We start from the raw sequence: 6,000 nt of genomic DNA on the forward strand, positions 1-6,000 counted from the left end.
ATGATAGGCATGTCGCGATCCTCCCGCGCGTTCTCTCTTCCGCGGGTTGACCGTGTGTGTTCCCACGAGCGGAGTCCGAGCGGTCTAGAAAGGCAATAACCAGAGATGATTAAGATATAGTCATTTTGTTCCTCGCTTCCCTGCTCCACGGCAGCCTGCTACGGCTTGTCGTGCCGGCACGAATGCAAACGCGGCGCGCGGTCGCTAAACATACAATTATTGCTTATTGGTATCCTCGATTCGGAAGATAATTCTTCCCTCTTTTTTCGTAGAGACACGACCGAGGAGCCGCACGGTGAAACGCCACGGTCAGTGAAAGGATCGCGCTCTCTGTCCCTTTATGCGCGACTACCGGATGCGCACGGATGCGCGAATCGTCGCGAGACCGATCTGCGCTATTACTTAGTTGCCGCACTATGAAAGAAGATCAGTCGACATAACGAGCCTCTTTTAGAAAAACCTCGGTGTTCCTTTTAATATCTCTCGTTTTGTGTAACTCAGGCACAAAATTTCGTTCAATTTAGTTCAATGGAGACGATTATCTTAAGCTGAACCCACATATTATCGGCTCCTATTTATTATCTAATTTAGTCAATCTCCCGCAACCACAGGTGGAATCGCTCGCATTGTGCAGTCGGATCGGCCTTTTTCGGCAGTTGAAAGAACACTTGCGCATCATACAATACAACTACGTTTCGGTGTTATTAGCCTTTTACTACAGACTACATTTTATATAATACACGACTTTCAATCTTATGCCGTATATGGGTGAGACTGAAAATCATATAATTACTTACAATGATAAGGGACACACTGAGAAGATTATTAATATTTATAACTATATAATCGTACAGGTAAAAGAATTATAGTTAAGAGAAGTGTCTTTCTAATAAGTCTTTCTATTAAACTACCGCAATATGAGTGATAATAATCTTAGATGCATACCGCTACTACTTTGTTCGCGAGTAAAACCCTAAGAAAGGTGCGTAGTTGAGGCCGAAAATAATCATAATTTCTCCCGGTGCGTTTATTGGCGATCAGCGCGAAAAAGTCAATATCTGGAATTTCTCTCGATCAGTATCGTTCGATACGAATCACTCGTAATCGAGCCCCGAGGAGAATCCGCGAGCCTTCCCGCGGGAGTCGCCCAGCTAATCAGTCGGCCGACTGATCCAGGGGATAGGCGTTTCAGTTGTCGAAGGAGGCGCTCCGAGGACGTCCGATGTATCACTTAACCCCGCGGTGTTGTACCTCGGATTACGCGGACAGTGCGTTAATTTTCCCGTCGAATCAGCCGAGCGTGTCTGGACGTCGTCCTCGGGATGTCGCACGGTGTATCATTAAAGCCACGGATAAATTGCTCGCCGGTGTGCTACGGGGTGTGCGCGAAGGGATCGTCGGGTATCGCTGAGCATCGTTTTTCAATTCCTTACGCCCGGCTCGGTAATAGTCATCCTGATATTAACCGTGCCTAGGATCGGAGTGCTCTCTCTCTCTCTCTATGTTCGGCCGCATCACGTGACCGAGAGGCAAACTCGCGGCGGAAGGGATCGATATACAACGCCACGCCGTTATTTTACATACGAGCCGTGCGCGCGCGAAGGTATCGCGCGTCAACCAGGCATTCCGCGGTATTTCGTATAAATAAGCGCGGTGAAGTGTAATTTCGTAATCAGCCGAGTGTCATTATTCTCGGCAGAGTTTACCCGCTTCCCCCGTCCTCTCCTTTTCCCGTTAGTCTTTTCACGCAAAAATCGGCGACGATCGCGACGATCGCGGCGCGAGAGACGGCGTGATTTTACGGTAAAGTAAGGACGGCGAAAGAATGTCGAGAGTGTCGCTTAATACAGCGAGTAAAGGAGACGATAAGGAAACACGCGTCGCGAATAATAAGTAATTTAGAAGCGCGAAGATGTTGATGGAGCTTTAAGTACTGTGTTTATATGCAATATACGTACGCTCAGGGAAATCCCACCTAAAATTACAGTCATTTTCGGCCCCAACTATATTTCCTTCTGATTTTCAGCCAAACAATATGCGCGTGAGATTGTTACAGTCACGGTACTAATACAGCTGTAGTAGTATATAGTCACATATATTATTATATACAGTCGTAATCATTATAATATAATTATAGTAGTATAGTTATTAGTAGATTAGCCATAGTCATATTAGTATTTCGTGTAATTATAGTTATTAATGTAGTCATTATAGAGTCATTGTATCCATTATATTCGTTATAGTCGTTGCAGTTTTTCTATCTCTCTCTCTCTTTGCACACATTGTAGTGTAATTATAGTCATTATAATTATCATAATTTTTATAGTAACACTTATTAGAAAAATGGTTGTCTTGGCTACAATTCTTTTACTTATGCGATTACATACACAGCTGAAAGCTTTCTTTCTCGATAATATATCTGCATAAACGGTTCAACGAGACAATCGGAAGGCAACAAAACTTCGCAAAGTTCCCCTTAGTGCAGCACTTTGCGCCACGCTTTGCGGACTGGGGACATACACACGGGGGGAGGGGGCCGAAGGAGGGAGAGAAAGGCCGTCAAAAAGAGGAGAATGCCTATCGTGAATCGACGTTCGGCGTTGAGAAATTCCGCATGCCGCGGAGCCGCGTGTGCTCGCACACGCGTGCACACGAGGGTCGGCCGTACGAAGTTGCGAACGACGGACGAACGGACAAGCAGGCGAGGCAGGCGAGGTAGGATCGATTTAAAAAGTAAATGACTGACGGACTGAGGTCGCCTACCAGGCAATTCCAGTAGCGGGCAATTGCGTGCAAGAAATTACTTGCCAATGTTGAGTGGCACGCAAAGCTCGGAGCGAACGCGAACGTTGAAGGATGGCATGGCCGCCGCCGCCTCCTCCTTCTCCTCCTCTTCTGCTTCTTCGTCTTCTTCTTCTTCCTTCGAACGTCGACGATCCCGTCACCGTGCATGCGAACCTGTCCAACGCGAACGAACCATGCGACTCCTCTCGAATTTGTGCTCGCCTCTTAGACACAGGTCGATTCCTCTCGGAGATCGGCGTTAGCCGGCCTTCCGTGCGTTCTTTTTAACGTTTCCTACCGCGGACCTCGTTGATGTAATCGTCCGGGCGAAGCGTGCCGCTTCCCAGATTTGTTTCTAATAATAACGAATCAACGGAAACACTGCGTGTGCGGAACATCAACGGTCGGATCTTCCTGTCGTCGTTCTGTTCAAATTGACCAGATTCCGATACACACAGTCCGTTAACTTCAACACTCTACTCGTTAACTACGCGACTTTCCTTCACGCGCAACGATTAATTCCGACATCGTTAGCGCGATTCAGCGATCGAATGAAAACAAGCCAATACGTGAAACGGCGAGCCTCACGCTCGGCTTCGAATTCGGGTGTCGACCAGCTTCCACGGATCTTGCTTCATTTCGTGCAACGTGCACGGCTATGATCGTTCCGGCCACGTCGAGGGAAGGCGTTGAGACAGAAAGAGACGGCGTCGTAAAATTAGGCAATCGGACGACGGCTGTACGGGACGCAACATTATACGCAGCCCCATAAAATTAGTCGGTATCGGCCGACAGATAATTCCTCAGTTACGGCAAATTTTATGCCGGGCAATCAGCAACCGCGGGTAGTTTCGCGCGCGTATACGCCGGGACCCCCTCTCCCCCGGGGAAACAAGGCGCCTCGGAAGACAGCACCGCACCGAAAAGAAAAGTTTATAACACTTCTTATCGGACTCGCAGGGCCGGTCCCTCGCGCAATCTCGCGCGCGCGCGCGCGTATAACGAACGATGATTTAGGGGATTTACGGTACAAAAGCGGAGGAATTACTTCCGGAGCCGCTTATTTTGCAAATGGACCGTTACTTATCACGTTATTTCCGGTCGAGGCCGCGAAATTTCGCGAGTCGAGAAACTCGAAAGCATTTCTGTACCGTTGAAATGAGGTTTTTCATCGCGTAAGATCGTCGTTGACGATACATCACTTAATAACAATGTGTTAATAACAATGAAGAAAAAAAGGAGAAGAGACGGCGCGGCGATGCCTCGAAACACTTTATCTAAATGTTAAGATCGAGCGCGCCGCATGATTGATTATATCGCGCGGATTCAAAGGAACCGGTCGATTATTAATGGAGTAACAGCGGATCGCTCCGATTTGTCCCGGATTCCGATGGGCTATAAACGAGCGAACGGCGTTCGCCGTACAATGTAAAACGCGCGCGCCTCCGATCTCCAGAATTGATCCGCGACAGCGGCGAAAAAGAAAGAAGGAGGAACACCGAGAGAGGAAGAGAAAAAGAGCCAGAGAGACGGAGAGAGAGAGAGAACGGCCGCTCGTAACAATTACATCCACATAACACAAAGCCAGTTATTCTCCTCCGCGTTTGAAAACCAGTCGCGAAGTTCACAGCCCGGAGAGTATCCCGAAGAATTACGCCGTTGCACCGACACCGACTGATTTTACGACGCGCCGTTGAGCTCGTATCTAGCACGTCGCCGCCTTATTTTACGATGCTGCCTCTCTTAACGCCTCCTTAGCATCGAACATCGGCTCGGCGCACCGGCCGAGCGTGGACGTTTTACGCACGTTTACACACGCGTGAAGAAGTTTTCCCGCACCGGGCCGAAGGTGAACGCAGCGTGTACGAGGGACACGAAATGTGTCTCGAATTACCGCGGACGGACGCGAAGACGAGCTGTCGTCGAACCTCCCCATGCAATACAGAAACTTGCGGCAACGTTGCTGCAACCGTTGGTGCAACAATGCTGCACAATGTTGCTGCGAGCTTCTGTGCCGCGTGGGAGGGTTTGTACGCGGTAACAGCAATTCCGTTGGTTTAACCCGAATTTTTCACTGTCCGAGGACCAAACGAAAATGTCTAAGTCGAGCTTTAACGAATGTTCGCACGAATGTTCCCAATCGCAGTAACAGAGACGTCATTTCTCGGTACCCGAGTTTTCATTTCTTTCTCATCGACTTTTCATTCGGGCCCCTGTTTAGCTGCAGGAACTGAGATTCTTTCCTGGGTTTTTCGTATCGAAGGAAACGTGTGAGGGGCTTCGTAAATATAATTTGCGCTTGCGTCGTTGCGGAGGAACTTCCTCTCGTCGATGGATCGAACGCGTATCGACATTTTTCCGGTCGTGACACATCTCTCGTGCCGGACGAAAGCGATTGATCGTCCCCCGTGTGTCGGTTTCCCGGCGGAAATTCGCGTGTAATGAGCCGATTAAGACGTATCTATCATTCGTGCCCGTTTACCGGAATGAGAGATTAATGGCACCAATAGCGAAGGTGAAGTTAAAAATCGACGATTGCGGTGGAGGTCGATAGAAAATCGCAATAACGACTTTGTAACGACCAGTGCCAAGTCCCTCAGTGTCGATCCCTCCGAGTGATCTCTCGCTACCGTAATGCATATCCTATCCGTATCGGGAGGATCTGAAATCAAGAAAGGGAGAGCGAGCGAGCGAGTGAGAAGGAGAGAGAAGGAACGAAAGAGAAAGAGAGAGAGAGAGAGAGAGAGAGTCTCATCCCGCGGGAGAACCGAGGGGGGAAAAGTAATTAAAGAATTAATTAAACGGAGGCTTACTCAGCTAAGTTCAGCCATCGATCAAGGCTAACTATGGCGGGCTCTCGTTTGGCGCTGACAAAAAACACCGCTACCGAAATCATAGGGAGCCCATTGTGCCCATCGAGCCGCGCCGTGGCTCCCGAGAGAGGGCTGCTCTCGGGACGACGGACGGACGGACGAACGGGTATCCGGAGATCGGCATCGAAGCGAGACCGCGGCCGGTGCGCTCGAGGTGGACGTAGGAGAGATGGCAGGAATGCAGCTCGCGTGCTCCATCCCTGTCGGTACAAATTAGAGTAAAAATCATGAAGGAGGATCGTGGCAAATAACTCGCGCAGCGGGAGATCTCCTCGAGCGCAGGGCCCCGAGCGAGCGAACAATGCCTTCCGCTCTCGTCTCCCTTACGTCGGACTCTTCTCGC

The sequence above is a fragment of the Dinoponera quadriceps genome, unplaced genomic scaffold (assembly GCF_001313825.1).
Source record: "Dinoponera quadriceps isolate SergipeBrazil2010 unplaced genomic scaffold, ASM131382v1 scaffold3061, whole genome shotgun sequence".
NCBI classification, from domain to species: Eukaryota; Metazoa; Arthropoda; class Insecta; order Hymenoptera; family Formicidae; genus Dinoponera; species Dinoponera quadriceps.